The following is a 12,641-nucleotide window of genomic DNA, read 5'->3' as shown; positions in this document are numbered from 1 at the left end:
ATGCCCACACTGGACCACCAGGGACGCCACCAGACCACCAGGGATGCCAGTCAGCACAATGGATGCCAATCAGTGCCCATAATGGATGCCAATCAGTGCCCACAATGAGCATCACTGATTGGCATGCATTATTGTTTGGCACTGATTGGCATCCATTAGTACAGTATAACACCAATGCCGCCTATGAGTGCCCACCTGTGCCGCCTATGAGTGCCCACCTGTGCCGCCTATCATTGCCCACCTGTGCCGCCTATCAGTGCCCACCTGTACCGCCTATCATTGCCCACCCATGTCTATCTGTGCCGCTTATCCATGCCCATCTGTGCCACCCATCCATGCCAATCCGTGCCAGCTATCAGTGCCAATTTGTGCCATCTATCAGTGTCCATCCGTGTCGCCCATCTGTGTCGCCCATCCGTGCCGCCTATCAGTGCCACATATCAGTGTCCATCAATGCCACCTCATCAGTGCCACTTCATTGGTGCCACATCATTGGTGCCCATCAGTGTAGCCCCATCAGTGCCCATCAGTGAAGGAGAAAACGTACTTATTTACAAAAGTTTTGAAACTGAAACAAAAAAAAAACATTTTTTTTTCAAAATTTTCGGTATTTTTTTATTTGTAGCGCAAAAAATAAAAACCGTAGAGGTGATCAAATACCACCAAAAGAAAGCTCTATTTGTGGGAAAAAAATAATAAAAATTTCATTTGGGTACAGTGTAGCATGACCGCGCAATTGTCATTCAAAGTGCGACAGCGCTGAAAGCTCAAAATTGGTCTGGGCAGGAAGGTGTTTAAGTGCCCTGTATTGAAGTGGTTAAGTTGCTCATATAGCGCCATTGGTTTGCGCAGGGCTCCACACATGCATCGCACGCTCACGTTTGGTCCCTGCCCTCAGGGAGCCCGCAGTCTGGGGTCCCCGGCTTGCATTCATATACTAGGGCCAATTTTGGATGGAGGCCAGTTGGCCTACCAGCATGTCTTTGGAGTGTGGGAGGAAACCGGAGTTGCCGGGGGAGACCCACGCAGGCAAAGTGAGAGCATGCAGGTGGTGTCGTGCTTGGGATTCGAACCAACCACCCTTTCTTACTGCTAGACGAGAGTTTTGGCGGGAAAATGCGCCAATTTGTAGACATTTGCGCCGTCAAAAATTCATTTAGTTTCGTTCCGTATTAAAAAAAACTGTATTTCGTAATTCGTGTCCGAAATTGAATTCGGATTCGTACGAAAGCTGAATTTTCGTTAGATTTGTAAAATTTTCGTAAAAATAACGAATGTTTGTTATGATGAATTTATCATTATGAGGGGTTTCCACCATCCCTGAGCTGAGTTCCCAGGTCAGTACACCCGCTGTGCCTATTATGAGGGGTTTCCACCATCCCTGTGCTGAGTTCCCAGGTCAGTACACCCGCTGTGCCCATTATGAGGGGTTTCCACCATCCCTGTGCTGAGTTCCCGGGTCTATACACCCGCTGTGCCCATTATGAGGGGTCCCACCATCCCTGTGCTGAGTTCCCAGGTCAGTACACCCGCTGTGCCCATTATGAGGGGTTTCCACCATCCCTGTGCTGAGTGCTGAGTTCCCGGGTCTATACACCTGCTGTGCTCATTATGAGGGGTTCCCACCATCCCTGTGCTGAGTTCCTGGGTCTGAGTGTACACCCGCTGTGCCCATTATGAGGGGTTCCCACCATCCCTGTGCTGAGTTCCCGGGTCTGTACACCCGCTGTGCCCATTTTGAGGGGTTCCACCATTCCTGTGCTGAGTTCCCGGGTCTGTACACCCGCTGTGCCCATTATGAGGGGTTCCCACCATCCCTGTGCTGAGTTCCCGGGTCTTTGCACCCACTGTGCCCATTATGAGGGGTTCCCACCATCCCCCGTGCTGAGTTCCCGGGTCTGTGCACCCACTGTGCCCATTATGAGGGGTTCCCACCATCCCTGTGCTGAGTTCCCGGGTCTGAGTGTACACCCGCTGTGCCTATTATGAGGGGTTTCCACCATCCCTGTGCTGAGTTCCCAGGTCTGTACACCCGCTGTACCCATTTTGAGGGGTTCCCACCATCCCTGTGCTGAGTTCCCGGGTCTGTACACCCGCTGTGCCCATTATGAGGGGTTCCCACCATCCCTGTGCTGAGTTCCCGGGTCTGTATACCCGCTGTGCCCATTTTGAAGGGTTCCCACCATCCCTGTGCTGAGTTCCCGGGTCTGAGTGTACACCCGCTGTGCCCATTATGAGGGGTTCCCACCATCCTTGTGCTGAGTTCCCAGGCCTGTACACCTGCTGTGCCCATTATGAGGGGTTCCCACCATCCCTGTGCTGAGTTCCCATGTCTGTACACCCGCTGTGCCCATTATGAGGGGTTCCCACCATCCCTGTGCTGAGTTCCCAGGTCTGTACACCCGCTGTGCCCATTATGAGGGGTTCCCACCATCCCTGTGCTGAGTTCCCATGTCTGTACACCCGCTGTGCCCATTATGAGGGGTTCCCACCATCCCTGTGCTGAGTTCCCAGGTCTGTACACCCGCTGTGCCCATTATGAGGGGCTCCACCATCCCTGTGCTGTGCTGACTTCCTGGGGTTTTTAGCTTCATCATAACGAATAATCGTAGTTAACAAACATTCTGTCCGATTCTGTTGTAACGGAATTTGGATCCAAAGCTCGTATACGAAATTCCATATTTCGTCCAAAATTTGTATGCATAACAATTCATATGTCGGATTCGTACGAATGTACAAATTTCCGGAAATTGATACGAATTTTCGATTTTTATGAAACGAATCGCACAAAATCGCACATTTTCCGGCTGCCATTTTGTATCTGCTGTGTTTGGGTGGAATTGCTATTTTGGTTTATAGAGACGCAGTTTAACCACTTACCGACCAGCGCACGACGATGTACGTCCTATTTTTGAAGAGGGATATCTCGGTAACGGCAGCAGCTGCTGCCACAACCGAGATGACCATCTCTTCAGGCGCCGGTCGTCTGTACGATAACGGTGGTGTCCGCGGCGGATTCGCCGCGAGATCACCGCTATTGGCGGTGGGAGAGGTGCCACCCCCCCTCGCACCGCCCTCCCGCACCTTCCGCTGCTTACCGGAGCCGTCGGTAGCGGCGGAGGTGATCGGGTCCTTTTCCTAGCTGGGTATGGAGACGAGTGAGGCTAAGATGGCCCCCCCACACATCTCTATACCATAGGAGGGCGGAAGCGACGTCAAAACGTCACTTCCGCCCATACCTCTTAAAGGTATATTTTTTTTAAATGTCATTTTTTTATTAATTAATTTATTTATTTATTTTTTGCATTTTAGTCCAAATATGAGATCTGAGGACTTTTTGACCCCCCAGATCTCATAAGAGGATCTGTCATGCTTTTTTCTATTACAATGGATGTTTACATTCCTTCTAATAGGAATAAAAGTGATCTATTTTTTTTTTTAAAACAGTGTAAAAATAAATAAAATCAATTAAAATAAATAAGAAAAATAAAATAAAAGTTTTTTAAAAACATCCCGTCACGATGAGCTTGCGCACAGAAGCGAGCGCATACGTGAGTAGCACCCGCATATGAAACCAGTGGTCAAACCACACATAGGAGGTATCGCTGCGATCGGTAGAGCGAGAGCAATAATTCTAGCCATAGTCCTCCTTTGTTACGCCAAAAATGCAACCTGTACAATTTTTTAAATGTCGCTTATGGAGATTTTTGATGCTAAAAGTTTGACGCCATTCCACGAGCGGGCGCAATTTTGAAGCGTGACATGTTGGGTATCAATTTACTCGGCATACCATTATCTTTCACAATATAAAAAAAATTGGGCTAATTTTACTGTTGTCTTATTTTTTTATTCAAAAAAAGTGAATTTTTTCCAAGAAAAGTGTGCTTGTAAGACCGCTGCGCAAATACGGTGTGAAAAAAAGTATTTCAATGACCGCCATTTTATTCTCTAGGGTGTTAGAAAAAAAAACAATATAAAATGTTTGGGGGTTCTAAAGTAATTTTCTAGCAAAAAAAAACTGTTTTAAACATGTAAACACCAAGTCTGAAAAAGAGGCCTGGTCCTTAAGTGGTTAAGGCGCCATTTCCTTTTGAGTGAATTCTATTTTTGTACTTTTTACATACTTTTCAGTAGAGCTATGGCGTTTTCCGTATAGAATTTTGGTCTTGAGTGAAATTTCTACTTTGCACTGAATTTCACCGGATGACAAGACTAGCTTTAACTGTGAGGTTTTTTGTACTTCTAGCGCTGTGTGTTTTGAAATATTTTGGAGTTCCTCAGAGGGCAATTCATTGTTGTGAGACTTGTATTGGTAGAGCTGAGGTTTGGATTGAATAGCTTGCAGTACAAACAATGCTTCCCCTCCCTCCACCCCTCCATTTTCTGTCTAGGTGTGCAACAGGAAGTTGGTGGGAGGAGCTTGGGGGTCTTTAGAAACAAGCATGTTGACACAAAGGGACTCGTGTTTGGAGGATGACGAAATAATTTTAATGAAGGTTTATACTGTAATACAGTTTTGGGTAGAGAGCAAACAGGAGGCATCCATGTTATTGTTGTAATATTGAGGTACAGATAGAAGCCATAAGATTGTTTTGAATAGCGGCGGATTTTCATGGTGTTTTTGTAGTTTTTCTGACAACACATTTATAGGGTGGCCGATAATCGGTTGTAGAGCATGTAAATGTGAGGATTAGTAGGATTAGCCAGACTTTTTCTTTCCAAAAGTCCGACGGACTTAGAAAGAAGTTTTGACTCAAAATTGTACGCCGGACTCAGCAGCCGGAACTTTGAAATGAACGGAATTGCCCACACACGGAGTAAAGTCTGTTCATTTTGAACTTGACTCCAGGTAGACGGGACTAGCGAAGAAAGTCAATGTCGCCGCCTCCATTAGCGAGATTGACACCTCGCCAATGGAGGTATGGACTTAAAGGGGAAGACCTACGCCGAAAAAACGGCGTGGGGTCCCCCCCAAAGTCAATATCAGACCCTTAAAAAAAAGAAAGTAAAAAATTTTTGGTTAAGGGTTTTTGAGATATACTAAAAAGTGACTGGAAAAAAACTGGCTCCAGATGTGAAGATGGCATTATTCTCCCTTACGTTAGATACAGTGGACAGGATGAAAAAGGGGATAATACAACATATGACAACAGCAGCTAGAACAATAATAGCACGTAAATGGAAAGAAACAGCGAGCCCAACAATAGGGGAATGGATATGTGAAATGAACGAAATATGCTTTATGGAAAAACAAATAAGAGAAGAAGGATATATAAATAATCGACTACCAATTGTATGGAAACATCGCTTCTCTGCCTTTTGGCTAAGATCAAGTGTAGTATCTGTTCTTATCAGTTGCCAATAGGTGGCGCTAGTTTACCGTCCCTGCTCTACGGCGAGGTGGAGTAGGGGTGGCGGTTGCTATGCAAAGCCTGTTGGTGTAAAGGTGACCCGGACTGGTTTGTAGCCGGTTCGGGAAGCCTTCTGATGAGGGTGGAGAACCACTGGTCGGCGCCAGGGGAGGGGACTTTTCCTCACTTTTTTTTTGATTGTATGTCTTTGTTTTTGTCACTGTCACTGCACGTTTGATGAGTAGGGTGTCGGTCCTCGGACCAATCCTGAAAGTCTCTGGGAGAGCGGACATAGGCCTTATGGCTTGGTCCAATCTCCATGAGGGGGGGCCTACCTTCGGGGAAGCCCCCACAGTACCAAGTACCTAGGAGGTTCTGTTTCGGCAGTCCTCCCGGGGAAAGGAGGGATTCCGGTTTCGTCCGGGTCCCACTTGTTGAGTCTGGTACCTCAGTCCCTGTCTGGAGCCTAACGCCCCGGGGGATCAGGGTATGGTCCTTCTTTTGGAGGACATCAGGCACCCGTCTGCACTTTTTAGTGTTTCACTCTTTATGTGTGTGCACTTTTTTTATGCACCGGGTGGAAGTTTTTTGGGTGTGTTTGCACGCCATGGGCTTTTTCAATAGAAAAAATCAGACCCTTAAAAAATCGCTTCTCGGCCTTTTGGCTAAGATCAAGTGTAGTATCTGTTCTTATCAGTTGCCAAAGGAGGCGCTGGTCCATCCCTATTTGAGAGGGTTTGGGCGGCGCTCTCCGATGGTGTAATTTGCATCCCGAAGGATGGTTTCGGTAGGGGCCACGTCGTGCCGCCCGACAGTAAACTGGGGGCCGATGCATGGTCGAGTCTGAGCCATCTGGAAGGATGCACCTGGTGAGGGCGGAGAACCACTGGTCGGCGCCAGGGGAGGGGACCCTGGCAGACCGGCTTGGATTGTGGCAGCTTTAGCCCCAGTCAGTTTTTCGGGAGGGAACGCTTAGCTCTTCTGTTCCAGCAGAGGGGCGGCCGGTACCTTTCGAATATAATTAGGTAGGAGTGACGGGAGTGAGGGTGGGACCTGATGGCAAAGGGTCTCACTAAGCTCGCTGATCTCCATGCCTTTCTGGCTGTGGTGGGGGCTGTCGTGGTCTGGGCTGGGCTGTCGGGGATGCTTTTGTTGGAAAGCCCATGGTGATGTGCCCCTGGAGTGGCAGTCCAGGGGTGCCTTCTTTCACTGTGCGTCAGCACTTTGATTTAGGCACCTAGGTCACGTCACGTCACCATTACACGCTTTTTTTTACACCTGCCTCTAGGGCCCGGCCTTTTGGCTAGGACCAGAGGAATTTTTGATTCCTGGCCGGAGGGCCGGCCATTGTACTCCACAATGGTCACTTTTCACTCTCCTCTTCACTATCCCTTCCCCACTTTTTATTTATTTTATCTGTGTGTGTTTGTCACCGTGTGTCACTTCACGTTTGATTAGTAGGGTGTCGGTCCTCGGACCAATCCTGAACGTCTTGTGGGAGAGCGGACATAGGCCTTCTGGCTTGGTCCAATCTCCATGAGGGGGGGCCTACCTTCGGGGAAGCCCCCACAGTACCAAGTACCTAGGAGGTTCTGTTTCGGCAGTCCTCCCGGGGAAAGGAGGTATTCCGGTTTCGTCCGGGTCCCACTTGTTGAGTCTGGTACCTCAGTCCCTGTCTGGAGCCTAACGCCCTGGGGGATCAGGGTATGGTCCTTCTTTTGGAGGACATCAGGCACCCGTCTGCACTTTTTAGTGTGTCACTCTTTATGTGTGTGCACTTTTTTTATGCACCGGGTGGAAGTTTTTTGGGTGTGTTTGCACGCCATGGGCTTTTTCAATAGAAAAAAAATCAGACCCTTAAAAAAAAGAAAGTAAAAAATTTTTGGTTAAGGGTTTTTGAGATATACTAAAAAGTGACTGGAAAAAAACTGGCTCCAGATGTGAAGATGGCATTATTCTCCCTTACGTTAGATACAGTGGACAGGATGAAAAAGGGGATAATACAACATATGACAACAGCAGCTAGAACAATAATAGCACGTAAATGGAAAGAAACAGCGAGCCCAACAATAGGGGAATGGATATGTGAAATGAACGAAATATGCTTTATGGAAAAACAAATAAGAGAAGAAGGATATATAAATAATCGACTACCAATTGTATGGAAACATCGCTTCTCTGCCTTTTGGCTAAGATCAAGTGTAGTATCTGTTCTTATCAGTTGCCAATAGGTGGCGCTTGTTTACCGTCCCTGCTCTACGGCGAGGTGGAGTAGGGGTGGCGGTTGCTATGCAAAGCCTGTTGGTGTAAAGGTGACCCGGACTGGTTTGTAGCCGGTTCGGGAAGCCTCCTGATGAGGGCGGAGAACCACTGGTCGGCGCCAGGGGAGGGGACCCTGGCAGACCGGCTTGGATTGTGGCAGCTTTTGCCCCAGTCAGTTTTTCGGGAGGGAACGCTTAGCTCTTCTGTTCCAGCAGAGGAGCGGCCGGTACCTTTCGAATATAATTAGGTAGGAGTGACGGGAGTGAGGGTTTGACCTGATGGCAAAGGGTCTCACTAAGCTCGCTGATCTCCATGCCTTTCTGGCTGTGGTGGGGGCTGTCGTGGTCTGGGCTGGGCTGTCGGGGATGCTTTTGTTGGAAAGCCCATGGTGATGTGCCCCTGGAGTGGCAGTCCAGGGGTGCCTTCTTTCACTGTGCGTCAGCACTTTGATTTAGGCACCTAGGTCACGTCACCATTACACGCTTTTTTTACACCTGCCTCTAGGGCCCGGCCTTTTGGCTAGGACCAGAGGAATTTTTGATTCCTGGCCGGAGGGCCAGCCATTGTATTGCACAATGGCCACTTTTCACTCTCCTCTTCACTATCCCTTCCTCACTTTTTATTTATTTTATTTGTGTGTGTTTGTCACTGTTTGTCACTTCACGTTTGATTAGTAGGGTGTCGGTCCTCGAACCAATCCTGAACGTCTTGTGGGAGAGCGGACATAGGCCTTCTGGCTTGGTCCAATCTCCATGAGGGGGGGGGCCTACCTTTGGGGAAGCCCCCACAGTACCAAGTACCTAGGAGGTTCTGTTTCGGCAGTCCTCCCGGGGAAAGGAGGGATTCCGGTTTCATCCGGGGACCACTTGTTGAGTCTGGTACCTCAGTCCCTGTCTGGAGCCTAACGCCCCGGGGGATCAGGGTATGGTCCTTCTTTTGGAAGACATCAGACACCCGTCTGCACTTTTTAGTGTTTCACTCTTTATGTGTGTGCACTTTTTTTATGCACCGGGTGGAAGTTTTTTGGGTGTGTTTGCACGCCATGGGCTTTTTAAAAAAAAAAAAAAACATCAAGAACAAAATTATAAAGTAACAATGAGGTGGTATCGGAGTCCAGTGGCATTAAAAAAGATTAATAAAGATAACACAGATAAATGTTGGAGGTGTGGGATAGAAAAAGGGACAATGGAGCACATTTGGTTCAGTTGTAAGAAAGTAAAAAAATTTTGGTTAAGGGTTTTTGAGATATACCAAAAAGTGACTGGAAAAAAACTGGCTCCAGATGTGAAGGTAGCATTATTCTCCCTTACGTTAGATACAGTGGACAGGATGAAAAAGGGGATAATACAACATATGACAACAGCAGCTAGAACAATAATAGCACGTAAATGGAAAGAAACAGCGAGCCCAACAATAGGGGAATGGATATGTGAAATGAACGAAATATGCTTCATGGAAAAACAAATAAGAGAAGAAGGATATACAAATAATCAACTACCAATTGTATGGAAACAATGGGAAGAGTTTAGGTTCTCTAATGGAATGAAGGAATATTTATAATGTAAGGGAGGGGGAGAGGGAGGGAGAGAGAGAGGATTAGAAAAGGGCAATAGGGATATTAGAGGGGAGGGGACATAGGTAAGGAAGGGGGTAAGGTAAAGCCCCATACACACGATCGGACTTTGTACAAACTTTCCCGTGGACTTTTGTACAAAGGGCGTGGTCCACAAGTTTGTATTGCATACACACGGTCGGACTTTTTGACAACAAACACGAACGTAGTGACATCACAACGTACTGACGCCACTTCAAAAGAGGGACGTTCAATGACTCCAGCGCCACCTTTGGTCAACTTCTGTATTGTAGTTCGATCGTTTGCATTGGTTCTGAGCATGCGTGTTTGTACCTTGTACAAAAGTCCGATGCTTTTGCGTACACACGGTCGGACTTTGCTCCATCGGACTTTTGTTGCCAGAAAGTTTGTCCATTCGCACAGCCAACAAAAGTCCGATGAAAACAGAAAAAGTTTGTCCGATGGAGCGTACACGCGGTCGGATGTTGCTCCAAAACAGCTAATTTGCATGTTTGTTGTCAAAAAGTCTGACCGTGTGTACGGGCCTTTAGAAAGATAATAAGTGAGGGCTTTTTTTTTTTTTTTCCTCTCTTCTCTGTGTGTATGGTGGTATGTTAGTAAATGTGTGGAGTATGTGCCCCTGGAGTGGCAGTCCAGGGGTGCCTAACAATCACTGTGAGTGAGGGTCACTTTGATTTTGGGCACCACGGTCACTGCACCATGACACGCTTTTTTTTTTAAGCACCTGCCTCTTGGGCTGGGCCTTTTGGCTGGGACCAGAGGAATTTTTTATTCCCGGCCGGAGGGCCTGGTCGTTGTTTCACACAACGACCACCTTTTCACTCTCCTCTCCACTATCCCTTCCCCACTTTTTATTTATTTTCAGTGTGTCTTGTTTTGTCACTTTGCACGTTTGCTGTGATGAGTAGGGTCACAGGTTCTAGGGCCTGTCCTGAAAGTCTGGTGTGGGGGTGGACATGGCCTTCTGGCTTAGTTCACCCTCTGCCTTAGGGTTTGGGGTCTTCCTTCGGGGGAGCCCTACCTAGTATTTGGGTGGGTCTGTTTCGGCAGACCTTCCGAAGAACGGGGTCTGACTGGTTTTGGCCAGGAAGACCAAGTTTTAAGTGTCCTTGTCCCTGTCAGGAGCCTAACGCCCCGGGGGATTCAGGACAAGGTCCTCTGATTTTAGAGGACTTGTGCACCCGTCTGCACTTTTTTGTGTCACTCTTTATGTGTGTGCACAATTTTTATGCACCGGGTGAAGTTTTTTGGAGTGTGTTTTGCACGCCACTGGCTTTCAAAAAAGGTATGTTAGTAAATGTGTTATATATTGAGAGGGTTTTATGTATGTTGTTGTAAATGAACCAGTATGTATTATGGTTAACTTTGAAAAAGAATAATAAAAAGGAAATTTGAAACAACACTAGGAGTACAGAGAGAACTGTTGATCTGTTAAGGTTGATCAGGAGTTAAAATGGAAGTAAACCCTTCCAAACAACTTTGACCTACAGGTAAGCCTAGATTAAGGCTTACCTGTAGGTCCAAGTAATATCTCCTAAACCTATATGGTTTAGGAGATATTTGCCCGAAAATGGGCACCGCTGTCTACGGCGCATGCGCCGTAGACAGCGGCGCGCAGGCGCACTAAATGCGGCAAGTCCAAGAATGGATTTGCCTAATTTGTCGACTCCCGTGCGCATGCGCGGGAGTGACGTCATCGCGGCTCCGCCGAATGGCAGCGTCGGAGCTCCGAGACGCGACTCCCGTGCGCATGCGCGGGAGTGACGTCATCGCGGCTTCTCCGCTGTCATTTGTCGGAGCTGCGAGAGACGCCACAACCAAGATGGATGCGGCGGACTACAGGTGACAGCGGCGACTTCGCTGGCTCCTGTGTCAGGTAAGTGACACATAATGAGCTACTATGCGATGCATAGTAGTCCATTATGCTTTACCTTTGCAGGGAAAAAAAGAGGAAGTAAACCCATCAGGGTTTACTTCCTCTTTAAGTTTCTCCTGACTTCATTAGTAAGAGCTACAGGGGGCGGGATAAACTTTAATTGGTTAAGAGATGCCGGATATGCAAATGTTGTGACTGAAGGACTTGTAAGCTAGATACTTGAATTCAGAGTATAAGGTAATACATAGAAAGACACAGGCTATGTAATTAGAAACACACATAACACAATTTAGAAAACAGTTTAGTGTTTGGGAATGATATTGGTAACTTTGTTGAGTAATTTGTATGTTTTTTTATTGCGCATAATAAAGGTGACTACAACTTGTAATGGGTGTTCGTAACATGTGCCCGTTAAACAACACATTATCTAGTTAAGACTATACTTTCAGGGATCATTTCTATAGTTTTTGACTGTCGAAATGTGCTCTAAAGTGTACAAACTCACCAATCACGATGAAGAGCGTTAGTGTTTCTTTCTGAGCGCGAAGTGGGCTTACAGTGCTGCTTCTAATGGTAGCTGCTGTTAGTTGTTGATGACCGTTCTCTGCTTTTATTTTAAAGGCAAAGAGGAAAGAAACACAAGCTGAGTGATTGTTTTATTTGGTCTAAAGAATAGAGCAAGTTGTACACAAATAAATGGCCTCAGTAGATGTCTTGAAGCATATAAATATGAAGTCTGTGCCTTTGGTTGTCTCTTCCCTGGTTGCTGCCTACAGTATTTTATTAAAAGCAGAAAAGATTGTTTCTAAATAAAAAAAAAAATAGTTTTTTTGACTGGAGCTACACTTTAAAAATGTACCAGTTGAAAATTACAAACAGATCGCTTCTCGGCCTTTTGGCTAAGATCAAGTGTAGTATCGACTATAGCCCTTAGGGGTGTCTCTGCTTCACAGCTAGGACGTTGAGAACCACTTGTATCTATCCAAGCCATTAGGTCCTTGTGGGGTACCCTCTGCTCGGCCTTGTAGGATCGTTGATTAAATTCAGCTTCACCTACTTGCTGCTATTGGGCCAGAGGCTTAGCCCCCACAAGGAACGAGATTGCGGTCTTCCCTCCCCCCCCCCTCCTCCGCATTACTACCTTCGGGCAGTAGATGCAAGAGCCTTTATAAAGGCTTCAGAGCGAAGACGTCGAGGAATCCAGAAGGAAGCCGCCGAAAGAACACCTGAAGCGATTTCTCTCTCTCCAAGACGATGGGGAAGAGCGAGAGAAAGACCAGCAGAAGCAAGAAGAATCCCGCTCCAGCCACTTCCACCGAGGTCCCCGAGGATGTTGCTGCCTCAACCCCCACCTCTACCCCGGCCAGCACCAGCCAGCTGGGACCAGCCAAGCCTTCCCTCCCTGCAGACGGGCTCCCTACCTTGGAGTCCTGGATGAAGCAGACGGTCGTGCTGCAGCTGAAGGAGGTGGACGGAAGAGTCCCCGATATGACCCCGGAGATCTTCGGCAAGAAGATGATCCTGGAGCAGGGGTTCAGCAAAGCGGAAACGCTTTCGG

The 12,641-nt window shown here is 47.3% G+C and overlaps 1 non-coding gene and 4 pseudogenes across 1 annotated transcript; all 5 read left to right on the top strand.

Moving 5' to 3' along the window:
- Window positions 1-5,303: 5,303 nt before the first annotated feature.
- LOC143964609 (U2 spliceosomal RNA) lies at window positions 5,304-5,385 on the top strand (annotated as a pseudogene).
- Window positions 5,386-5,996: 611 nt separating this feature from the next.
- Window positions 5,997-6,104, top strand: LOC143964589 (U2 spliceosomal RNA; annotated as a pseudogene).
- Window positions 6,105-7,520: 1,416 nt separating this feature from the next.
- LOC143964613 (U2 spliceosomal RNA) lies at window positions 7,521-7,602 on the top strand (annotated as a pseudogene).
- Window positions 7,603-11,516: 3,914 nt separating this feature from the next.
- LOC143964698 (small nucleolar RNA U3) lies at window positions 11,517-11,735 on the top strand. Its single transcript, XR_013271178.1, has one exon. It is a non-coding gene; the product is annotated as a small nucleolar RNA U3 (small nucleolar RNA).
- A 227-nt stretch (window positions 11,736-11,962) lies between these two features.
- Window positions 11,963-12,114, top strand: LOC143964690 (U2 spliceosomal RNA; annotated as a pseudogene).
- Window positions 12,115-12,641: the final 527 nt, after the last annotated feature.

The sequence above is a fragment of the Lithobates pipiens genome, unplaced genomic scaffold (genome assembly GCF_037356315.1).
Source record: "Lithobates pipiens isolate NorthernLeopardFrog02 unplaced genomic scaffold, aLitPip1_a1.2 Scaffold_8, whole genome shotgun sequence".
Lineage (NCBI taxonomy): Eukaryota > Metazoa > Chordata > Amphibia > Anura > Ranidae > Lithobates > Lithobates pipiens.
Note: the sequence above shows the minus strand (reverse complement) of the source record. Positions and strands in the feature narration are given on the sequence as shown.